Consider the following 25,541-nt stretch of genomic DNA (forward strand, 5'->3'; position numbering starts at 1 on the left):
TTTCTTACTCCTGCCACTATGCCCTTAAGGCTTCCAACCAATTTCTTTATCTGTTGCTTGCCTGCTTGTCTGGGCCTGATCCTGCTTTTTCCAATGAACCTTTCCTTTCCATGGGCACAAGCTATGTTCCACTACCAATTTAGCAAGGAGGGTGGGCTTCTCAACCAGCCCCCACCCTTCCTGGTCCCTTTCCTTAAACATTTCTTTCAATATTGTGAAATGACCACAATATCACTCACAAGAAAAACAAAACAAAGCAAAACAAACAAACAAACATAAACCACACTACACTGCCCAAACTCCTATATTCTTCAGAGTTTGGTTTAACAGAACAAGATTTGTATCTTATGATTTTAACCCACTTTGGGCCAGAGGGAGAGATGCTAAGCTTCCCTCTGTATTGCTCGGGCTTTTACCACCGAGGGTTCATCCACCAAATATAAAAATCCTTCCCAGGATCAGAGCGAGAAACAGTAAGTTTTCCTCTGTACAGGCTGTTAGGCGGAGGTAGCTGTCATTACAAGCCTCCCACAGCAGCCAGATCCCTGCAGCGTCTCTTTTTGCTGCATTTGGGGGTTTACATATGAGGATATAGTGGGCCAATCTATCCTCCAGGTCTGAAATAGAGCAAGCATCTGCAAGGGCTTGTTCAGTCTAAGGACTGTGCCCATATCTCTGAAGGATTTGTTTAAAGGGTGTTATTTCTTTTACAAAAGGTGAGGTTGGAGCTCCTTCAAACTCCATTCCTGTCTCTGAGACTGTTCTCCCTTGTCTTTTCTTAAACATTTTTAACACGTGTATAGTTTCCTTTGTCACCCCTGAACCCTTGCAGCGAGTGACACAGCCTAAATTATCTTATCCTGCTACCCCTGATCTCGTTCAGCGAGCAGCTTTACCTTGCCCTATAGGCTCTTGTTACCCCTGATTTCTCAGTGAACACTTTGGATAAGATTAATTGTAGCTTAAAGTTTCTATGAGCTCTTTTATGAAGCCTCTACCCACCGGAGGTCAGTAGGCTTTGGTTAACCAAAAATAGAACCGCTCTCTATAGAGCCGGCTGTGTGCACACCAATGTTCACAATAACTGAGGCATTTTACCAATATTCCCCCTTTCGCAATTCTCCACCAAAATGTTATACCAATAGAATAAAAACCAGCAGGATCTTATTAAGAGGGATAAGGCAAAGATGCCACATTTATTATAAATATACTGATAAAGCAAAAGATAAAAGTAAACAACGTTGTTTGACTACTTATTTCTTATACATACACTCATACATTCTATATATATATATATACAGAGAGAGAGAGAGAGAGAGAGAGATTCATTCACACAATCATTCATTCAAGTTCTGTATAGGTGTTATAGTTACCAGCCTAGAAGTTGCTCATGCCAAGTTACTGGCCAGGTATCTTGGTCATGAGGATGGAGCCGAGTCTGTGTCAGGTGCACCTGATGCTCCTGGAGGCTGGCAGCAGAACCAGAGACTCAAAGTCATCAGTCTTTAGAGTCCATTCTTATAGGAATTAGTTCCTATGTTATTCTATGGGAGCTGTTTCATCCTGCTGTTGCTGACTCAATCAGCAGATGGCACATTCCTGTCCAAAGTGGCACATTCCTGGTGGCTCCACACTGTCCAAAGTTTGTGTTTCTCATCCTTCCAGGTGATGGGGTGGGTCCCAGTTTACCCTCCGGGGGTTTCTGGTCATCCACTTGACACATTCTTCGGCCGATGGATACTCCTTTTCTAGGCTGGCACCTCCCTAACCATCCATGTATATCAAGCATTCATCAGCATACATTCCATCCCTTAATCATATTTTAATTTACTGTCTCCACCACTTTCAGAGTGTGTGCTAATTCATTTGAGACTCCCAGCCCTTTAATCACAGAGGGTGGGGGTCTGTCCTAGGAGCCATTGAATGAAGTGAAAGTCACTTAACAGCTTATAGTGTTTGTTTACATTGTATCAATTACTTCAAGAACAAAGTCAGTTAACTTGTTTGTAAGTTTTACATAGTAGTAAAATATCTTTCACAGGATAGATATAATCAATGGTTTCTACAGACAGTAGCTTACAAGTTTTAACAGAAGACCCAAGAGATTTTTGTACTTGGTGAAACTGTTGGATTTTAAAGTATGGGGGCCAAATTATGAGGGGGTCACTGTCACTTGGGGGAATCACTGTTAGTACCTTCTTTAATATCCCTACACCAGCGAACTGCCACGGGGTATGTGGAGCGAGGGAGGCAGGCTCGGCCATCCGGCATAAGCCAGGTCCCTTTGACCAGAGAGGCTCCGAGGCTCTCCCACGACTGTAGTTCAGCAGCGGGTACTGGTACGGGGTGCGGTGGAGTAAAGGAGGAGGCTGCAATAGCCAACGTGGGCATGGCTAAGGGTAAGATGGCAGCCGTCTTGGCGGAGGCGTCAGCCAGGGCATTCCCACGGGTGACGGGGCTATCATCTTTAGTATGGGCCCGGCAGTGAACTACAGCCAGGACCGAGGGTTCTTGGAGGGCGTCCAAAAGCTTGTGGATGAGGGGGAGGTGCTGAATGGGTTTACCGGCAGCTGTCTGGAAACCTCGAAACTTCCAGAGGTGGATGTGACAATGCACAACTCCAAAAGCATACTTGCTATCAGTAAAAATGGTAACGGTCTTACCAGCGGCCAACTGGCAAGCTCGGGCCAGGGCATAAAGTTCGGCGGCTTGGGCTCCCCAGTTGCCTGGCAGTGAGGCGGCCTCTTGAATGTCCCATTCAGAGGTGACTGCATAACCGGTGAAACGCTTGCCATTGTTAGGCCCAAAAACCAAAAAACATGTTTATCTCGGCTTCTGCTTGTTATCCCAGTAAACATGCTTATCTCAGTTCTCACTGTCGTTTCCCATGCATGAAGCTGCACGTATACAGGATGTATAGAAGATATATGGAAAAGGGGAGGGGGTTGGACGGACCCTGGGAAAGGAATGTGAAGGACGGGAAGCTAAACAGATGTATCCTGATTACTACTAGAACTGAATTTAAACAATGCATAGGTTAGCAGAATTTAGACACGCTAAGTTGTTTGTCTCTCTGTATAAAAAAGCCCAGTTGTGCTTGTAAGGTGTGTTCCTCCCTCTGGCATGAGTCGAGGGGGACACCCGCTCAGCTGACTGATCAATAAAGAACTTGAAGCCGTCTTCTCGACTCCCGTGCCTCCTTGGGGTAATTGGGCAGCTCCAGGGGGAAACGAGCCCATTTGGCTAACAAATGGCGACTCCGCCGGGACTTCTCTCCCTGTAGAGGGCACTGACCGACGGCCGAGGGCGATTCCGAGGAGTGGCCACCTCGAGCTGTTGCTTTGCTCGGGCCTCGGATCGTCACAATCGGCCGGGGCGGCTGCGTCCTCTCTAAAGAGAACTCTGAAGGACACGGAAGCAAGACGGCTTCAGAAGGAGGGGAAGTCTGACTGCCGGACGCGGCCACTTCGGGCGGTAAGTGCGTTTACCTCCTGGGTTTGAGGAATAACGCCCCCGAGGTGTGGGTTGGACAGTGGAAATCCCCTAGGCAGCCTGTATACGGGAAGGTATGTTAACATTATTGTAGCTTTGTAAATGTCTTGTTGTTGTGTTTTTGGTTAAAGGGTAAGCAAATAACGGCCAATGAGAAACGTAACTAACTCCACAAGTCCATGGGCCGTTTTTAACAATTATTGGGACTTGGAGCAACCTCAGGGATTACTCTTGTCTATAGGAAGGGTAATCTTGTTTCTCCTCTTAATGGTGTGTTGGAAACCGAGATTGTAACTGATTAAAGGATCTGTGTGAAAGATGAATGAGTGCTGCTGACAGGTCTGAGGCTTAAGCTGACTTCAGCCGCCCCAAGACTCCTGCAAGGGGAAACCCGATGACCAGGATATCTTGATTGCAAGGGGGGTCAGCCGAACCTCGTGACCCAGCGGATATCTGAGTTAGAACTAGATCTATACCTCTTCCCCCTCTTGATATCTCTGTCTCGGAAAACTCTGGGTAAAGCATAATGGGGTCCGGACAAAGCACCTTCTCCTGGACACCCCTGGGATGTATGCTGCATAACTGGAAGGCGTTTAGACGCCAGGCTAATTATGGAATTGTATTATGTAAAGACAAGCTTGTAAAATTCTGTACTCTTGAATGGATGACATTTGGGGTGGAATGGCCCGAGGGCGGGACGCTCAAACCAGGGGTTGTACAAGCAGTACATAGCATTGTGATCTGGGATGGGCATTGGGACCAATATCCCTATATAGATATTTGGCAGGACCTTGTGGCCAATCATCCCCCATGGTTGCAAAAATGTAGATCACAAACTATTAAAACCTTAATGGCCCGTGCCCCTGTTAGGAAACCCTGTTTCCCTGTTAAGAAATCTTGTCTGCGGGCTGTGATTCCCTCTGCCCCTGATCCTATGCCCTCTCCCCCTTTGTATCCCGGCCTCCTGGCTCCGGTATCCTCAATTGAAATCCCCACCCCCTCCTCTGAGGATAATGGCTCAACTGAAAGGGGTGAGCCAAGCGACCAGGACTTTTCCAAACGGGAGCCCCCTCCGATCTCTCTGAGCTCCCCGGTGTCTAACCACACCAGGAGCAAGGGTGGCCCGGTACTCCAAGGGCCCCTGCAACAGAATTATTTGTGTCCACTGCAGGAAACTGTAGCCCCTGAGGGTAATCTCACTATGGTATATGTTCCCTTTACCACTAGTGATCTATATAATTGGAAGCAACAGAATCCCCCGTTCTCGGAAGAAAGGGGCCCACGTTTTAGCCATGGCCCAAAGGAAAGGATATGAAGAAAGGGGGGACAAAGTTAAGGGACGGCCAGGGCCACCGGGGAAGGGGCGGGGCCCCCGCCTGGGTCGAAATCAGTGCGCTATCTGTAGGAAAGAGGGGCACTGGAAGAATGAATGCCCCCGGTGACAGGCCATGGGAAAGGAACGTAAAGATAAAACCCCGTCCCTTCCCATCCTCTACAACAGTACAGGACGTTCAGGGGAGGAGTCTTCCCCATAGGGGGGGGGTCGGGGAACCCAGCGGCCCCTCCTGACAGCACAAGCTGCCAGCCTGGATCCCACAGTAAAAATTAAAGTGGAGGGCCGCCCAATTGAAGCCCTTATTGATACTGGGGCCACTCTTAGTTTGCTCCCCCTTAATAAGGCTCCCCGAGATAGAGCTCGGGGACGTGCCATAGTCCAGGGGATAGAGGGACAAACTACAGCTTTGGAAAAAACCTTGCCTCTCCTAGTAAAAATAGGGGACCGTCAAATTTCCCATCAGTTTGTTTGCAGTCCCTCCTGCCCCATAGCGCTGCTTGGACGAGATATCCTCACTAAATTACAGGCGGAGATCTCATTCGATAACGGGACAATGGAAGTCAGAATCCCTAAGCAACAAGCCTCTAATTACCAGATGGCTCTCATAAATGCTAGAGATCACTCCCTGGAAGCCAGCTGCTGGGAGGGGGGTGTAAATCCCAAGGTCTGGGCGGAAGAAGGAGGCGTGGCCCGAGCCAGGAATGCTACACCAGTGCATATTTCCCTTAAGGAGGGAAGCAGCCCAGTCCGAATTCAACAATACCCCCTTAAGCTAACCACTCGGATCGGGTTAAAACCCCTGATTCAAAAGTTTTTGCAGTGCGGGTGGTTAAAGGAAGACACGTCCCCATACAATACTCCAATAATGGGGGTGCCTAAGCCTAATGGGCAGTATCGGTTGGTCCAGGACCTAAGACAAATTAACAAGTTAATAGCAGAGACTGTTTGCCTTTGAATGGGAGGATCCGGACACCCATTACAGGGCCCAATATCTTTGGACTGTTGTCCCACAGGGACTCACCTGCGCACCAGAGATTTTTGGCAGCCAGCCAGAAAGGGACCTGGCCCCATTCCTGGCTAACCATCCTGCGTGTAACATAGATCAGTACTGCGATGATCTGCTCTTGAGTACTGAACAGAGACAGTCTGCAAGGAGCAAACTGTAGAGCTCCTCAATCACCTTGGGGTACAGGGGTATAAAGTATCAAAGGAAAAAGCTCAGTTGGTTAAGCAGCAGGTCACCTTCCTTGGATACCACCTCTGCCAAGGGAGTCGCAGTTTGGGCAAAGAAAGAATCCAGGTTATACTTAACAGCCCTCAGCCCCGGAACCCCCGAGAACTAAGGGCATTTCTGGGACTGACTGGCTTCTGTCGGCTCTGGATCCCTGACTAGGGGGGAAAAGCCAGACCACTATATGAGTCTTTAACTAAAGAAGGTCTGCTCCACTGGAAATGGACCAGGGAAATGGAAAAAGCATTTCGAGAGCTTAAAGAAGCCTTGGTTCAGCCTCCCGCTCTAGCCCTCCCAGATTCCCGGAAGCCATTCACCTTATACGTTCATGAAAGAGGAGGGGTGGCAGCTGGAGTCCTGTGCCAAAGGTCAGGACCAACCTGGCGACCCATTGGATACTATTCAAAGGTCTTGGACCCTGTCGCCAAGGGGTGGCCTGCCTGCTTATGGGCCGTTGCAGCAACCGCTCTCCTTGTACAGGAGGCTGAAAAGTTTACCCTGGGGGGGACACTGAGGTTGTGGTTCCCCACGGGATGCCTCAAATACTGGGGACAGGCGCTGGGGAAAAGCATCTAAATCCCAGTCGACATACCAGATATGAGGTAGGGCCCTTGCTAGCCCCTAACTTAACCTTTAGGACAGTTAGCTCCCTCAACCTAGCTACCCTATTGCCTGACCCTTGGGTTTCCTATGAGACCAGCCCCACTCATGACTGTATTGAAGTCTTGCAACAGGTGTCCCAGGCACTCGGTATACAATGGAAGTTGCATACACCCTGGAGGCCGCAAAGCACGGGACAGGTGGAAAGAATGAATAGAACTCTCAAGGATACCCTCACTAAACTATGCACAGAGTCTAGTTTAAAGTGGCTTGATGCGTTACCACTCGCCCTTACCGCATTCGAAGGGCCCCACGTAAGGGTCTTAAGCTTTCACCATTATCCCGGGGTTCCGGGAGGATGTAAACTGGGAAATGGGGAAGGACTCCTTATGGAAACAGGTCTCTGGGTTGCAATCTGTTTTGTTACAGCTGCATCGACGCAGTGCCTTTTCAGGCCCTTCCCTTGGACCAGCCCATGTACCCGTTCCAGATCGGTGATCAGGTCCTCGTCAAGAAGTGGAAGCGTGACCCCCTTACACCACGGTGGGACGGCCCGCATACTGTCTTGCTTATCAGCCAAGCTGCAGTCAAAGTTCTTGGGAGTGACAAATGGGCACACCATACACAGGTAAAGTGGTTTCTGAACCCTAACCCGGAGACTGAACTAGCGGAAGAGGACACCAGCCCTCTGCCCGCCCCGGCTCCGGATGCCCGGGGTGGCACAGGTGAAGACTCCACCTGGGAGTATCAGTACTTAGACGGACTAAAGGGACTGTTTAGAAAAAGATAATGAAATTATTGTTAATATTTTTGTTTATGTGCTTCCACCACTATTATGGTTGGGAAAATAGGTTTTTACAGCTGGGGGGAGACATTTGCAAAATCCATTAACCTCAGTAACTGTTGGGTATGCGGAGGCCCAGGGGAATTAAATGAATGGCCTTGGGTAGCCCAGCCGGTACAGCCCAAATGGTGGCTCAGCAATTTGAGTATAGTCCACGATGGAACGGGGGTTTGGACTGAGGATAGTAGCCCCTGGCGACTGTATTCTTCTGGAAAGGGTATTCTCTGCCTTAATTGGACAAGGCGGGAGGGAGTGTACTTGGGAGAAAGCAAGTGTGATTGGACTCTATCCCCAGGGTTTGATTGCTGGGACCCTTATTGTCATCTGTATGACTGCTCTAAATATCAGGGGCAATGGAACCAGACCCATGTGAGGCTCACCAATAATAGTTGGGTGCAATGCTCCAAACAATACTACCCTACGGCCGAAGGTTGCAGGGCGGTAGGACAGGATGGGTTCTTTGACGCCCTATTCACGAGTTGCCAGCTAGACAATACCACTAGCAAGGACCACGTGGTACGGTGGTTTCAAATGGGCATGGCAAAATCAAAATGGAACTCGAGTATGGGGTTTTAAACAATTCTGGTCTAGCACCAATCAGCCAAAATGGGGCTGCGATTGAGTCTGGAAAGCAGGAGCTGGGGCGTGGAGATGTGATTATTGCAGTTCAGCTGATGGAATGGTGGGGGGACCTTTAGGGCCAGGTAATCCTTTATATTTTGACCATCTAGAGGACGATGAGAATGAGGAAACCTGGGATGGCCCCTTTGCTAATGGAACCTGGGCTCTAAAGGGCCATTATTGGATCTGCGGGTCCTATGCCTACTGAAGATTGCCTCCAAATTGGTCTGGGATATGTTATGTTGGATATATAAGACCCTTGTTCTTTCTATTATCCCAGTTGCAGGGAAATAAATTGGGAATTAAGGTTTAATTAGAGAAAGGCGGTTCATGGATTCCACCCTGACCGCCGGAAGCTCCCAAACATGGGGGGCTCAGGAGTGGCCCCCTGAGAGAATTATAAAACATTATGGTCCAGCTACATGGAATCCTAATGAGTGGATCTCAGGGGCAAGGGAGCCCATTTACAACTTGAATCGGATAATTAGGCTGCAAGCCATTTTAGAAATAATAACTAATCAGACGGCTGCAGCTCTTGATCTTTTGGCCGATCAGTCCACTCAGATGAGGAATGTGCTCTACCAGCACCATCTAGTTCTTGATTATTTGCTGGCAGAAGAAGGAGGAATCTGTGCAAAATTAAACGAATCTAATTGCTGTTTACAAATAGATGATAATGGAAAGGCGGTAAAACAGCTAACAAAAGAAATGAGGAAGCTAGCCCATGTCCCGGTCCAAACATGGGGTGGGTGGAATATGGACTGGTTCACGTCCTGGTTACCGCAACTGGGATGGCTCCGAGAAGGCCTTCTTCTCTTTGTACTCTTTATTACAACCCTATTAACCCTAGCTTGCTTAGCTCCCTGTGTAGTTGCATTAGTCTGACGAATGGCTAATCAAATTATACACCAACAAATGATGGCCCTATACCAGCCGGTGAAGGCTGAGGATTGGGGGCCATAAGGCTCTCAAAATGCTTTTTAGGGGGGAATCTTGTTAGGCCCAAAAACCAAAAAACATGTTTATCTCGGCTTCTGCTTGTTATCCCAGTAAACATGCTTATCTCAGTTCTCACTGTCGTTTCCCATGCATGAAGCTGCACGTATACAGGATGTATAGAAGATATATGGAAAAGGGGAGGGGGTTGGACGGACCCTGGGAAAGGAATGTGAAGGACGGGAAGCTAAACAGATGTATCCTGATTACTACTAGAACTGAATTTAAACAATGCATAGGTTAGCAGAATTTAGACACGCTAAGTTGTTTGTCTCTCTGTATAAAAAAGCCCAGTTGTGCTTGTAAGGTGTGTTCCTCCCTCTGGCATGAGTCGAGGGGGACACCCGCTCAGCTGACTGATCAATAAAGAACTTGAAGCCGTCTTCTCGACTCCCGTGCCTCCTTGGGGTAATTGGGCAGCTCCAGGGGGAAACGAGCCCATTTGGCTAACACCATCAGCATAGAAGGAGCTTCCGTCCGAGAAGAGGATGCAATCAGGGTTGTCCAGTGGCACGTCAAACAGGTTGTCCATTATCTGTAAGATGCTATAAACTACTTCCACACAGTCGTGCTGATCCTGGAGGACTGGCAGGTCAGGAAGCAAGGTAGCTGGATTAAGGGGCCCACACCTTTCAAAAATTAGGTTAGTGTCTTCTAAGAGTTCAGCCTCTAGCTGTTGCTGACGATGGGCCGAAAAGACTTGGGTTGTGCCCCTACGCAGAAGGGCTGACAAGGCATGAGAGGTCCAAACCGTGGTAAAATGACCCAGAGTCAGGCTCTTTGCCTTTGTGATCAGCAGGGCAGCTGCTGCCAGAGTCCGGGTGCAGGATGGGGTTCCCTGAGCGACAGGGTCGATCTGCTGAGAGTAAAAAGCAAGCGGGAAATGGTGGGGCCCGCTCAGCTGGGTAAGGACGCCACTAGCAATTCCGCCCCTCTCGTGGACAAAAAGGTGAAAGGGTTTGCTGTAATTGGGGGGGCGGAGAGACATGGAGGAGGCCACACTGTCCTTGAGTAACTGAAAGGCTTGGATTGTGTCCGGGGACCACTGCAAAGGGTCAGGAGCAAGGTTAGCAGTGAGTCGGTGGAGCGGTTTGCTTAACTCCCCGCAGGACGGCAACCAGGGGCGACAGAAGCCAATTAATCCTAAGAAACCTTGAAGTTGTTTCTTGGTGTTTGGCAGAGGGCAGTTTTGGATAGTCTTTATGCGGACTGGGTCCATTTGTCTCCCTTCTGGGGTTAACAGGAAGCCCAGATATCGGACCTTCTGTGAGACCCACTGAATCTTGTTAGGGTCTACCTTGTGGCCTCTGGTGTGTAGGTATAATAAAAGTGCCTTACCATCGATGCGGAGGGCAGCTTCTTCGCGGTTACCTAATAGGATGTCATCTACGTATAGGACTAATGTGGATCCCTGCGGACTGGTGAAACCTTCCAAGTCGTGGCGGAGGCATTGGCTGAAAATCGTGGGGCTGTCTCTGTAGCCTTGAGGAAGTCATTGCCAGACATAACTTTGTCCCTCCCAGGTGAAACCAAAGAGTCTGGGTGCACAGGAATGCTGAAAAAGGCTGATTTTAAGTCAATAACAGTGAACCACTCAGCATCCCAGGGGATTTGGCTGATGATAGTAGCTGGATCAGGAACTACTGCATGAAGAGGGACCACATACTGATTAACAACCCGTAGATCCTGTACAAAGCGCCAACGAATAGGGTCTCCGTCCTTTTTAGGAGGCTTTTTGACAGGCAGTATAGGGGTGTTACAGGGAGTGCGCTGAGGGCGGACTAGCTTTTGTGCAATGAATCCCTCGATAATGGGGCAGATGCCCTCCCGGGCTTCCAACAACAGGGGGTATTGAGGGACTGACCGGGGGGTTAAGGAGGGCTTCACTTGAATCCTTACTGGCTCTGCTGAAAGGAGCAGGCCAACATCAGTGTCAGAAATTCCCCAGAGGGTTAAAGGCAAGTCAGTGAGGTCAGGGGAGAGGGGGGGGGGGGGGTTTCCCAATTACCCTGAGTTGGGGCCGAATCTCCTAACACTGTCATCAATAATCCTACCCCTTCAGGAGTGCAGGTTAAAGTAGCCTCAAGCTTACAGAGTAAATCCCGGCCCATCAAAGGGATCGGACAAGCTGGGGAAAAAAGAAAACGGTGAGAAAAACATTTATCAGCATAAATAACATTTAGAGGCAAAGTGAGTCCCAGAGACTGTGGGTTGCCCTCCACCCCAGTTGCAGTTTTAACCTCAGAGGATAGCCAGGGAGAGGGGGCATGATTTAAAAGAGAGAAAGTAGCTCCAGTATCAATGAGGAAGGAGACAGGCAGTCCTTGGACTGAAAGGGTTAGACGAGGCTCTTTGCTGGGAGGGGAGAAAGTGAGGAAGGAGCCGGCTAAAGACATTAAGGAAATAAGACCATCACATTGTTTGCCTTCGCCCCCGGGGTACCGTCATTGAGGAGGCTGAGTTTGCTGCAGCTGCTGCTGTTGCCCGTAGTTGATCCAGGCCTGGGGAACAGGCTGAGCTGGTGGTGCAGGGGTGTATTCGTCCCTGGTGTAAGTATCTGCGGATGCAACCGGACCCTCTGGGCGTCCCCAGGGGCATTCACGTTTAAAGTGACCGGGCTGTCCGCACTGAAAACAATTTCCTGGTGGCTGGGGTTGCCAGGACCCTCTTCCCCGAGCACCCTGAAATCCCCTGCCACGGCCACGGCCTCTGCCTCGAACACCGCCGCGAAAAGCTAAAGCCATCAACTTATATTCTTCCTTTTTCTCTTTCTTTTTACTACTTTCCCTTTCTTTCTCCCATGCAAAATCAGCTACGTCCAACACTGAAGTGTCTGACTCACCTCCCCAACCAGGGCGAAACTTTAAGAAATAATCCCTTACAGGGGGCACTGACTGATTCACAAAAAACGAAATAAGAGTAGGGTGGTCTGCTTCTCTCTCAGGATCCATCTGAGTGAACATTCGGGCCCCCTCCAATAGCCTCGACCAGAACTTTCTGGGTGGCTCATCAGATTCCTGCCGAATCTGCATGAACTTAGCCTGATTAGGCGAGCGGCGAGCCATTTCTTTGAGTCTCTCTAACAATCGCTCTCGATCTGTTCGCAGCTGAGTCAGCCTTGGCTGACTCCAGTCTAGGGGATTCCAGCCAGCGGCTTGATCCCGCCTATCCATCCAAGTAATATTAACCGCATCGCTATTCCCCCATGTCCTTTCTGCCATCCACAATCTACTACGTTCCTCTCCGGTCAAAACTCTACTTAACAACTGATCTACATCCGTATAAGTAGGATTATGACTTGAAAACAATCTTTCTAAAAGTTCTGTGATCTTTTGGGGATTTTCCCCAAAAGACCCTGACAACCGTCCCCACTCTTTCAAGTCCCATTCTAGCCATCCTTTATATTCCACAATATTAGTATGTAGTAACTGGCCATCATTACCCACAAAAGGTTGGTCGTGCACCTGTAAAGGCATTTCTCTACTTGCACCTTTATCACTCACAAAAGGTTTGGCGGAGGCAGCCTCTGGGCTATTCTCAGGGGAGGGGTATGCAACCTGCTGCATCTGCTTGATCTTTTGCCTAGTAATTACTCCTCCCGAGGTGTGCCCTTCCATTTCCCCCTTATCCCTCTGCAGAGATTCCGATCTGGAGTCCTGCAGATTCCCCTCTGCGCCCTGGAGAGAGTTCCCCTGCGAAGGAATAGGGGCAGGTGCAGTGGGGACCAACTGACGAGTCAAAACACGCCGTGGTTTACACCCTTCATCGAAATAACATGGAGGAGGTTCACTCTCAGGAGAATACCTGACTGCCATAATTTTTAAAGATTTCCACAGCTCTGCTGCTGTGTCCCAACAAAACCAGTAACATAACTGTCCCGGATGGTCTTTTTCGATCTGGCTCCTTACTCCTCTTAAGGCAGCCTGTTCGAAAGAGCCATACGAAGGCCACCTCATCTCCGGGTCGGCCAATACCGCAGTATACCCAGTCCAATTCCTTACACACAGTGTGTACAACTTCCTCCTAGACATTCCTGTCTGTACTGGGAGTTTCCCTTCGTTCCATAACTTATTTACAATCCCCAACGGACTCTCAAGAGGCACGCTAGTCCCTTGACCCATGGTGTCTGACAGGAGCCCTCCAACTGGCGTTTACCCTGCTGTCCAGTACACGACCCCTCAATATTGAATTGGCTGGGAGAAATCTCCCGTGGCGCCTGCCAATTCGTATATGAGTGGTCTGACCACTGGACAGAGGCACCGCACCAGAAGGAAATCCTGGACGAGCCCCCAAATTGTTAGGTAAAAAGCAAGTCCTTACTCACCTCTCCAGCACCCGAGTTCGTGCGGAGTTGGTATGGGGCTCACAATCTGTCAGAGACCAGATACCAATTCATTGATCAACGGGCTCACACTATCCTTAGCTTGAAAGGCTTCAGAGTAAGTGTGGCAAGTTTATTAGGGGTGAGCATCAATATTTATACACAGAAGTAAACAAAGTGATTAACAGATCATAATGGTCATGCATAATCAATCAAGATTCTACAGGATAAAACAGGTTAAAATGTAAATTCAGAAAGAGAAAAGGGGAGATGGCTACTTAAGGGGAGAGGGTGTCATGAGTAGTTCGCAGGTCAGAGCTTTGGTTAAAAGTTCAGACAGAGACATCAAGTCTGGGTTAAGTTTAAGCTCATCAAAAGTTCAGACTCAACACTTTCTTCCCCATACACACACCCCAGGCATGCACATAGCACAGAGCCCCTGTCACAGGGGAGAGCCTGGTCCACTGGAGCTTGGGGTTTTGCTGGAGAAGAGTGCCCTGCCTGCTTGCTCTTCACTTTGCCTGTTCTAAACCTTGACAGCTGATCTCCATCTGTAAGTGGGCTGTGAGCCACTGGCAGGTAATTGCTAAAGCAAGCAGGACACTAATTGGAATGGCTGCAGCCAGGGATGTGCTCTCAGTTAGTCTTGGCTCTGCAGCAGTCTGTATGGAAGAAGCAAACCCATAGGGGTCAGAATCCAATTTTCCATTGTGTTGTCTCTGCTGCCGCTAGAAAACCTGGCTGAGACCCTAAGTTTCCTGAGAAGAGGAAGAGACCTGAGAGAGTGGTGCTAATGAGTTTCTGTTTCAGTCATGGCGGCCTGCATACAAATCTTCTTTAGATCGTTCATGGGTGAAATGAGTTTACTGGGTCTCAGTCTGGTTTCTAGTATAACTGTGTGAATCACAGATTTTGACTCAATTGGAAGCCGTTGCTCAGGCAACACCTGAGATTGGAATAACGGCAGGGCTGCAGGTCAGGTTTGACAAGCTTTAGCAGAGCTGGGTGGGGAGTTTAGGGCTAGAATAGCAGAAGTGTTGTCAGACAGGAGTAAGGGACATTAGCAAAGCTGTGGGGGGATGCCTGGGACCAAAATAGCAGCATGTATGTTGTGGGTCAGAATTGAGTCATGTTGGCAGAGCTTGGTAAGGATTTTTGGTCCCAGGTTCTGTGTATCTTATGCCTTCCCTTTCATGACCATAAATTCCCACTGCTGTCCATACAACAAACTGGAAAGCTGTTGGAGGGGGGATAAGGGGGTTGCTTTACTCCTCTGTCATTTTGTTGCTGTTAATCCCAAATTTCCCCTCCCAGATGGCAGCGCCCGTTATGCAGGATTCAAAGCACATGCAAAATCACTCAGCTGCTGGGGAGGAACCTGGAGCTGTGGCCACAGCAGCTTGTTGGCTGCAAATCAGATCAGAAGGAAACAAGTTATTTGCTATAGCATGTCTGGAATAGAAACTAGATTCACAGGGCTGCCGCTGCTGTGAGACAACCAGAGTATGGCCAGCAGCAGGCAGCATGCCCAGCCCAAACCTCTCCTCCCAAGCTAAGGCCAAGGAACCTGAGGGTCCTCTCCTAAAGAGACAGAGTCCTCATGCCCCCTTCCCTGATTTGCATCTTTCAGACAGTCCAGACTGAGGTCTACGGTAAGAACAAGAGGCCCTGCCATCTGTGGCTTCTTGCAGAGAAGAGTCAAGACTGGTAATACCTAGAGCATTGGGGAGATTAAAGCTACGTTAAATGCAGATACTCCTTTGAGTTCTTCCTGGAAGCTGCCTAATGATCTGTGGGGAAATTGTTTAATCAAGGCCTTTATGATAAATGGTGCAGAAAAGCTTCTACTATTGCCAATACAGGGCTTGAGAAGGGAGGCGGGGGGCATAACCCGCCTGGGGTATAAGTCTCTGGAGACTTAGCTCAAACTGTGGTTAGGACATAACTTGTTCCATTTTATTGGGTCTCAGCCTAGTCTCTAGTGTACATTTGTCAGCCCTCCAAATCCACTATGAAATTCAGTGTAACAGGCATTTACCCAGAAGAAACCCATGACTGGCATAGCAGAAGGTGTTGCAGGTCAGGACTTCACATGGGAACCCAGAACTGGAGCAGCAGGGTGTACTAGGAAATGCCCAGCTAGAACAACAAGCAGGTGTTTGAGTAGAGCTGAGTGTGGGGAGCCTAGGGCTGGAATGGTTGAGCCCCAGGTGCAGGTCAGGACTGAGGTGCATTGGCAGAGCTGTTCATGGATAACTTATGTAGAGCCTGTCTGCATGGTACCTGGCTCCTACTCCCCCATTAGTGTCTCACTCTCACAACTTGCACATCTTCAAAATTAAATTTAAAAGAATGGTGTAAACAGCAGTGGAAGCAATTTCCCTTCAACATCGAAGACCGAGGCGAACGTGTCAGTGGATGTCTGTGCATGCGCACCAGGAAGGAGAGTATGCAGGGGGAAGAGTGTGTGTCTAGGACACAGGTTTGTTTGCCTGCGTGCATGCAGATTGGTGTGTGTCTGAGGTGGAGGCTGGAGGAGAGGAAGGGAAAGGTGTGTGAATCACAGCAATCACCTCCCTCTAGGGGCCTGTGTCACAGCACTGGGGTTTGCTCTACTCTGCCCCCTTCGTGGTCCACTTAAGGGTGCTCCTGTAGGGCTCAGGTCTCACCTCTTTATGAGCAGGGACCTGTGTCACTCTCCCTCCAGACTGGGGATTTAGGTTGCAGTTCCCTCAGTTCACGCTGCTCATCCCAGCAGCTCTGACCTTACTCCAGCACCTCAGCTTGGCTCTCGCAAGGGACAATGATTAGCAGGAGAAGCTCACATTGAGTGTGGGGAATGGAGGGGATGCTCTAGCATGGGGAGTGGGGGGAGCTACTGAGACTCAGCAGGGGGGCAGTTGGCTCCAGGCTGGGAAGGGGGGTCCCTGCAGTTTGCATCTTTCTCAATGGCTGTTCCTAGACCCAACACAATCACCCTGGTTCATACGTGCTCCCCAGCCTGATCCCAGGCACCACAACAGCTACTGCAGCCCCTCTGGGTCCCACTCTCACCTCCTTCCCTGTCTCCACACCTGTGTGCACAATTTACAGGGAACATTAGTTCCCAGCATGTGTAATGGAACAACGCACAGGGATGGAAACATAGACTAGACCCCACAATGTTTCCATTGCAGGGATGCTAGCCCCCACTACTCCCCTGCCCCCGGTCCATTGCCCTGATTACTAGTGTCCAGCCAGCTTTCACAAAACACAGCACAAGGACAAAAGCATTGCAGAGAAAACATATCCTAAAGTAATAAACAGTCTACCCCCAGCCACTGCTCTTCTACAGGGAGACCCTGGCAGATTACTGTCAATCCCTTCCAGCAGGATTACCCTCTTGGTTACCATTTCATGTCAGTTTTTGGATCAAAATGAGGGACCCCTCAGCTACTTCAGGCTGATCCCTTACCCCCAAGACTTTCTTTGTCTGCTGGGCCTTTTCTCACCCAGTCTGAGCAACTCTCCGCAGGAGATGGGACTTCTTTGGAGTTGTTTTAGCTTTCCTGGGATCTGCAGTAATTACTCCCTTGCTAGTTTTGATTCCTGGGAGAAGCTTGGTAATCCTCCCCCTTGGAGCTAGAATACAATCCCCAGCTCCCAAAAATACATATAATATTTATAGATACAGAAGATTGACTAATCTGTGGGCCCATCTGGCTTAGCACATCTCAATATAATAGTCCTTTGAAACTTTAAGTTGCCTGCTTCCAAGGGCCTGCTGCTGTCATAGATTGCTCCAAAACTGATGTTGTGCAGACGGTTTGTTTAAGGTGACATTTTAGGCTGCGTTTGACTCAGATCTGGGATTTGTACCAAAATGGAAACATTTCCATTAACTCTTAAAAATTCCAGTGGAAATCAGAGATCAAGTATTTTAACGTTCCTCTACCGTGTGTGCGGTCCTAGCATTGCAGCACTGGGCTAGTGCATGAGACACAGAATGGGAAACCGGCTGGAAATAAATGAGAAACTGAGCAATCTATTCTTCTTGTCCAAACTGAAAAAAATACCTCTGGGAAGCAGAAAGCAACAAGAAGGAGGAGTTCATTTAATATTTAATGTCCCCTCTGTTTGAACAAGCTCAGAGTGAAAGCTGTTTTAAAACTATTCATGTGAGAGGGTCCCTATTAGTAACTTACCATGAGCTGAAGGATGGGGCCTCTGCTAGAGACACTGTTACTGGATTGATTGACTCCTCACCCAGGTGTAGCCTTCACGGGACCCCCCTACTCCCAGCAGGCAGCAAAATGAGGTTTCCACAACCCATTTTGTACCTCCCCGCACTGCTATGGAGGCTTGTGTGAAGTAGGGTTACCATATTTTGTGCCTCCAAAAGGAGGACACTCCACGGGGCCCTGGCCCCGCCCCCAGCCCCGCCCCTCCCCCTCCCCAAAGTCTCCGCCCCCTCCCCAAAGTCTCCGCCCCCTCCCCTGCTTCCCGCGAACATTTAATTCGCGGGAAGCCTGGGCAGGTAAGGGGGGCTGTGGGGGGAGGAGGTGCGGCCCAGGCTGGCCCCCCCGGCGGCTCCAGCCTGGGTCGGCTCGGACCCTGGGGTGCCGGCCCTGGCCCCCGGCCGACCACCCCCGGCCCGCCCAGCACTGCCGGCCGGCCCCCGGCGGCCCAGCGCACCCCCCGGCTCCCGGCCCCGGCGGCCCAGCGCACCCCCCGGATCCCGGCCCCGGCGGCCCAGCGCACACCCCCGGCGGCCCAACCCCGCGGCCCAGCGCACCCCCCCGGCGGCCCGGCTCCCGGCCCCGCGGCCCAATGCACCCCCCCCCGGCGGCCCGGCTCCCGGCCCGACCCCCCGGCTCCCGGCCCCGCGGCCCAACGCACCCCCCCAGCGGCCCGACCCCGCGGCCCGACCCCCCGGCGGCCCGGCTCCCGGCCCGGCCCCGCGGCCCAGCGCACCCCCCAGCGGCCCGGCTCCCGGCCCGACCCCCTGGCTCCCGGCCCCGCGGACCCCCGCGGCCCAGCGCACCCTCCCGGCGGCCCGGCTCCCGGCCCGACCCCCCGGCTCCCGGCCCCGCGGCCCAGCGCACCCCCTCGGCGGCCCGACCCCGCGGCCCCGGCCCGGCTCCCGGCCCGGCACTGCGCGCCCGGCCCCGCAACCCCGGCCCAGCCCTCCCTCCCGATTTTCCCGGACATGCCCGGCTTTTGGGGGATTTCCCCCCGGACGGGGATTTGAGCCCCCAAAAGCCGGACATGTCCGGGAAAATCCGGACATATGGTAACCCTAGTGTGAAGTCTGTCTCTCTAATGCTCCAGGAGCTGTTTCAATTCCCATGTGTGGAGAGTGTGGTAACCAGCATTTGGGGGGTAGGGTGTGAGGGGACAGGCTGGGTCATTTCACTAGGTTCTTGCCCTCTCTTTGGGCTATACTTCTGTAAGGCACCAAGTGCTGCCAAAACAGCAACCCGGTCTCAGGAACAATCACCCAAGTGTGCATCCTTCTCATGTGTGTCACTGGCAAGGCACTAGAGGGCATCACACCAGTTCAAGTCCAGTACTTCACCTGGCCACTGATACAGCCGGATGAAGCTGGGGGAAATTAATAATAACATGTAGATTTTATATATTTCTTCTCATCGGTAGAGCTCAAGGCATGTTACAAAGTAGGCTAGTATCATTATCCCCATTTTACACATGGGGAAACTGAGGCGCAGTGAGGTGATGTGACTTGCCCAAGGTCACCCAGCAGCAGAGCTAGCAGCAGAGCTAGGAACAGAACTCCGGTCTCCTGAATCCCTGTTCAGTGCTCTGTCCAGTAGGCCACCCACCCCATCAATTAAAAAGCCTACTGCAAAGGAGCTGCCACAGTACTGACAGGAGAGAGAAGTGAGGCAGGGAACAAGCTGTCCCAGGGACCGCAGAGATCTAAGCCCATGGGGGCAGGGGCCATGCCCTTCTATGTCAATATAGTGCCCAGCTCAATTGGGCCCTGATCCTGATGCAGGGGGACTCTGTGTACTACCACAATAAAGAGACTGCAAGACACAGCCTCACCCCGCTGGGGTGAGATTCTGCATGTGTTAGACAAGCCCTTAGGCTCCAACATCGAGTGCCCTCCACCCCCCTACACTTAGGAGTAGTCCTAATGACAGAAGGGGGGGGGCATCTGTCACTTCCTTTTGCAAGTCGGAGTCACCAGCAACACATTTGACTGCTTTGAGATTTCACCCCATTTTTGTGGTTTTCTTCAGCAAATGGTGATGACCTGGTTCGGGGCTCAAAACCCAATAGGGAGACTGAGCTAAGGGAGGGGCAGGGCCCAGTTGTTATGGTAACAAGCTCTCAAGATCAAGCAAAGAAAAAAAGGCACTCTTTAAAGCATGTTTCCATGGCAACTAGCACCTTCAAAGGCCGGTTTTTAAAAAAGGGATTCTCTGAGGGTTTTGATGCAGGGGGAGACTAGTGCTTGAAACTGTCTGAGCTGCCATGAGCTCTGCCTGTGCCAAACCCAACCAAAGGCATGGCTCAGCACCCCCCAGGACAGCAGACTGGCCTGCAGTGGGAGCTGTCTGCAGGAGGAGGCAGGGCTCAGATGCTCAAGGCAGAGGGGAGCTGCTTGTTGCTTGGACAGGTAGCGGTGGGAGGTGACCGGATCTCTCAGATTACTGAGGCTGTGTTCTTCCTCCCTCTCCCCCATCAGTCTGTTTCATATTCACCCTCTAGGGGCCACAGTCTGGACAGCAAGGGATTAAACTAACCCAGCTCAGCTGCCTCCAGTCTGATAGTCCAGACACTTTCCAAGCTTTGGGCTGGGACCAGCAAACTCATTTCACTTGTGGCCGAACAAATGATAGAGAGAGTGGCAGGGGAGGAGAGGAGACCAGACAGGTGTGCAGTGGAGGAGACCCCCCTTCTCTTGTTCCCTTCGTCCCACAAAGGACTCAGCTCCGTCCTTACAATTTGTTCCACTTGTGGCTGGTACTGAGCTGGCTCATTTTCCCCTCCCCCTCAAGCTCCAAGGAGAAGCTGTCGGTGTTCACGGAAAATTATGCAGTGTTGACATTGGAATATGAATTGGACAAGAGATGTAGCCAAATCCTGGAATTAAGGGAAGAGGAAAAAACAGGATGGGATCCAAGAAGCAAATGAAACATCTGTGCTTATGTCTGGGCTGCTGCGATACCCCCTCCCCTCCATCAAGGAGAGGGCAGGCTCATGAAATCTCAGCCATGAAGACCGCAGTCACAGCCGGCCTCCAATTAGCTAGCACCAACCCCTCAGCAGCTCCCTATCCTTGTGTTATAAGGTGATTAGGAGCTGCAAAGGTGGGTGACTTTCCCCCCAAAACACCTACCTGTAGACAAGGTCTTATGCTGAGAGTGTAGTATAAATGCAGCACTACATCAAAACATACATGTTTTATCAGAGGCTGGGCTGAGGTGGGCACGGAAATGGAATGCGAAACCTAACAGCAGCCACTGGAATCAGTGGATATTGACCCCTGCCATATGTCAGGAGGGGATATAACCTTTTGAAACCTTGAGCCAAAGCACTGGCCTGGAAATGAAGACTGGTCCCTTTCCAGCACTCCTGCATATCAATCCTTATTACAGGGTGGTGTGTGTAAATAGAGTCCTTGCCTACAGTAGGAAAATCATTCAGTGTGATGTTCATTCAAACTTTGAGGATATCTACACTGATGGTGCTGTGCCACTGTAAGATCTGTCTCTCATTTTGGCATAGCTCATGGGTGTCATGTACCTAGGGCAGTGTTTTTGGTCTGTGTTGTGGGATACCTCCAGAGGGTGCTAGGGAACTGTGGGAAGATTATTTGTTGCCTTGGTGGTGAAATGCATCCATGCGCTTTAATCTATTGAGCTAAAATGCCCTGAGACTTACCCCCACTCCCGTACTGATTGATGGGGCAATGAAAAATCCATTGTAGACAATTTTTGTGTGGCTGGGCGGGTGCTTCCTACTGATAGAAGGCCAATTCAATCTCTCTCCCTCTAGTCTAGGCAAGGCCTAATTTTTTTTTTATTTGACAAATATGGAGCAAATGAAGCTTCCTGAATCTTGGTCTGGAAGAGAAAGTTGTTGATCTTTTACTCAAGGCACTGGTATACAATTGGGGCCCAATTCTTGGCTCTGCCACAGAGGTATTGCATGGCCTTCAGCAAGTCACTTAATCTCTCTATGCTTCATTCCCCATCTATACAACAGGGGTAATAATAATCCTTCTTTTTCCCCACCCTTTGTTGATCTGGTCTATTTAAGTTGTAAACTGCTTGGAGCAGAGAGCATGTCTCACTATGGATAGGCCTACCCTGAAATAAAAGACCTACAGCGACCCTCCCTGCTCACGAGGTCCCCAAGCTTGAGCTCTAGGCCGAGCCCAGATGTCTGCACAGCAATTTTACAGCCCCGCAGCCCGACCCTGGGGAGCCCAACTCAGCTGACCTGGGCTGGCCGTGTGTGTTTAATTGTTGTGTACGTACCCTATGTGTTTGTACAGTGCCTTGCACCGGGGGGGCTGTAATCTCTGTTGAGGCCTCTCTGCACTACCATAGTACTACTAGTAATGACAAGAGAACCTTGCAAAGAAATGGAGATCATTAACCTTAAAGTAGTTACAAAAGAATCACACCCAGAAAGCTAGAGAGGGGAAATACTAGAAAACTGGGTGATTGAGCAACAAAATGGCAGATGAAATTCAATGTTGATAAATACAGAGTAATGCACATTGGAAAACATAATCCCAACTATACTTCTAAAATGATGGGGTCTAAATTAGCTGTTACCACTCAAGAAAGAGATCCTGGAGTCATTGTGGATTGTTTTCTGAAAACATCCACTCAATATGCAGCAGCATTGACATGACAAATGTTAGGAACCATTAGGAAAGGGATAGATAATAAGAGAGAAAATATCATAACGCCACTATATAAATCTATGGTATGCCCACATCTTGAATACTGTGTGCAGTTCTGGTCACTCCATCTCAAAAAAGATATATTAGAATCGGAAAAGGAGCAGAGAAGGGTAACAAAAATGAGTAGGGATATGGAACAGCTTCCCTATGAGGAGAGATTAAAAAGACTGGGATTTTTCATCTTAGAAAAAAGATAACTAAAATGGCATATGATAGAGGTCTGTAAAATCTTGACTAATGTGGAGAAAGCAAATAAGGAAATGTTATTTACTCCTTTACATAAAACAACAACTAGGGGTCACCCAGTGAAATTAACAGGCAGCAGGTTTAAAAAAAACAGAAGGAAGTACTTCTTCACACAATGCACAGTCAACCTGAGGATCTCATTGCCAGTGGATATTGTAAAGGTCAAAAGTATAACTGGATTCAAAAAAGAACTAGATAAGTTCATGGAGGATAGATCCATTAATGGCTATCAGCCAGGATGGGCAGGAATGCAACCCCATGCTCTGAGTGGCCCTACCCTCTCTTTGCCAAAAGCTGGGAGCAGACAACGGGGGCAGATCACTCGATGATGGCCTGTTTTGTTCATTCCCTCTGAAGCACCTGGCATTGGCCACTGTTGGAAGACAGGATACTGGGCTAAATAGACCATATTTCTGACTCAGTATGATCGTTCTTATATTCTTTTGTACAAAAATACCAAACAATTGCCCCCAGTGCAAGTGGGAGAGAAGGTTAGATTCCAAACAGAAAGTGTCTGGTAGTTTGCCAAGGTCACAGGTCTACTATTGGTACTAAAATATCTGACCTTGACCACACCTGAGGGTCATTCCTTCAGGAGGAACAGAAGACATCACACAAACCAAAGGGAACACTGGCTCCCTGTTTCTCAAATTCATCCAGAGTCCTATGGAGAGGAGTAACATACACCCACCTAGTCACTGACAGTGAAAAAACACTGGCTCCGTGTAGCAGAACCTTCTTGGCATCTGAACAGGCCACAGCCAAAAGAACTAGTTTGTGAGCAAGAAGTGGCTGTGTGGTCAGAAAGCCACTGGGATTATTGACAGATATCCAATAAGAGACCTCCTTCCATCTACTAGGGGTCAGGTGGCCTACCCTGACCTTCATTGTAGATATCTCTAGCTGTGGGTTTATTATGTTGACTGCACTGGGGTTAACTGAAATAATTTTGTTTTCGTTTGATTTTTTTATAAAGAGGGACAGGGAAGATTATATCCACTAGACACAGTGGCTACTGCACCCTGTTGTGTGACCACGGTATTAATATTCTATCACTTTGACCCATGTAAGGTGACTGGAGCCAGGAAATAAAAAACAGTCTCTTATCAACACTTCTGTGTGTCACATCTTTTCCCCCCCTTGCATGCTATAATTGCTGGGCATACAGATTATCTACCTTCACCCACGAGTCTCAGTCATATGTCTACCCCTGCAGAGAAGCACGTTTCTACCCCTCTATCCGAAGGCTGCAGGTGAGTTTGATGATTAAGAAATGCAGCTGTTTGTGTGACACATTCCATGGACTGGGAAATGCAACTAGAAATGCATCTTCAAGAACATTCTTTGCCTGGTTGTAGGTAATTTTTAGTATAATTTTGGTGGATTTCGCATGATAATACTTAAGAGTCCAGAGGGGAGTGAGACAGAAAATAATGAGCTTTATTCAACTGCATCTGCAAGGAAGAGATTCCATGCAACCCATGAGGCATCAGTTAAAAGTGTTACATCAGCAAAACAGCCCTCATTGGCTGCACAAGGATCCCCAGGGCAGGATGCTTCCTCCGCCATCTCCAGCTGACTCCGCTGTGGGGGGCTCAGGCACCCACTCCCTTGCAAAGTTGCAATGAACCAGTTCTCAAGTGGTAGCCCTATGAAATGAGAAGGCAAAACTCCAGAGGGAATGGAATGCAGATGCAGCCTATATCCACCCAGAACAGAGACAGAGGCAGAGCTTGGATACAGGCTGTGGTGAGGAGGGAACCAGAGCAGGACAGAGAGCAGCTGCAATGCTACAGCAAGGGCAGGAGGAATTACAACAGCACTTTAGCTCCCATTAACTCCCTTAAATGGCTCCATGTAATAACACTGGGTAATCCATAAGATTCAATTACGTTTATCAGGCAATTAGGCTCACAACCGCCCGGTTAATGCAGAATTAACGCTCGGCACTAACATGCCCAGGGACACAGAGTTCAGGCCTGGGGGAGGGTGCAGTTACTGGGGCATCTGGCTGGCAAAGCCAGGGTAAGCCACGGTGATGAGGTGGTGATGCCAGTTGTCTGCCTCTGATTTGCAGGGAATATTTGACAAGATGTAAGCTAGAAAGAGGAGAATTCTTAGAGCAAGGCTCTCACCCAAGTGGGAGAGCAAGTCACCCTCTGTCCCCTAGGGTGCAGCATGTCACCGCCACCCTCTCCCACAAAAATTGAGTGGTGAGGAGACGGGGACACAAGGGCAGAGTTATCTGCACCGGGCAGAATGGCAACTGGTTTCATTTCCTTCTCACCCCAGAGCTTTGTACTGGTTCCACTTCTCTCTCTGTCTCAGCTGCCTCCAGGTGTTGTATTCCTCAATGGTTTTGTTTCCCTTTGGCTCTCACTCTCTCTCTTCACCCCTGCACAGTGATCACCTGAGGCCTGACGGATGGATCCAAACAGACAGGCCTTTCCTCTCTCTCCCTCAGAATCACTTACTTAGCAGGACTAACACTGCCATTAGATTCCCTGCTGGACCTTGGTACCTGCTCCTCTTCGGAGCCCCCTCCATCCTGCCACAGCAGCCAACCCACTAGGGGTGTAGGAGGGTTAAGGCAATATGGCATGATCTCTGTGCAGATTTTAACTCATTTGGGTGTTTGGTTTTTATTCTATTTTATTCAGTATATTGCTCAAAGGAACCTTTGGTCCCTCTGGTGACTGAGTGGAAATCAGGGGAAGGTGTTTGCTCAAGGGCGAGTAGGGAGATGAATCTAGTGCTGTTTATAGATAATATTAAAATTGCTATTAGATACTTATATGGGAAGACACATGGTCTAGTAGGTTCAGCACAGGACTCCTGGGCGCTATTTAGAATAAAATAGAATATCAGGGTTGGAAGGGACCTTAGGGGGTCATCTAGTCCAACCTCCTGCTCAAAGCAGGACCAATC

General features: G+C 49.7%; 1 long non-coding RNA gene across 1 annotated transcript; it reads left to right on the forward strand.

Moving 5' to 3' along the window:
• Positions 1–2,802: 2,802 nt before the first annotated feature.
• On the forward strand, positions 2,803–9,503 carry LOC128837294 (uncharacterized). Its single transcript, XR_008444925.1, has 2 exons — positions 2,803–3,566; positions 7,089–9,503. It is a non-coding gene; the product is annotated as an uncharacterized LOC128837294 (long non-coding RNA).
• Positions 9,504–25,541: the final 16,038 nt, after the last annotated feature.

The sequence above is a fragment of the Malaclemys terrapin genome, chromosome 4, assembly GCF_027887155.1.
Source record: "Malaclemys terrapin pileata isolate rMalTer1 chromosome 4, rMalTer1.hap1, whole genome shotgun sequence".
In the NCBI taxonomy this organism is placed as follows: Eukaryota; Metazoa; Chordata; order Testudines; family Emydidae; genus Malaclemys; species Malaclemys terrapin.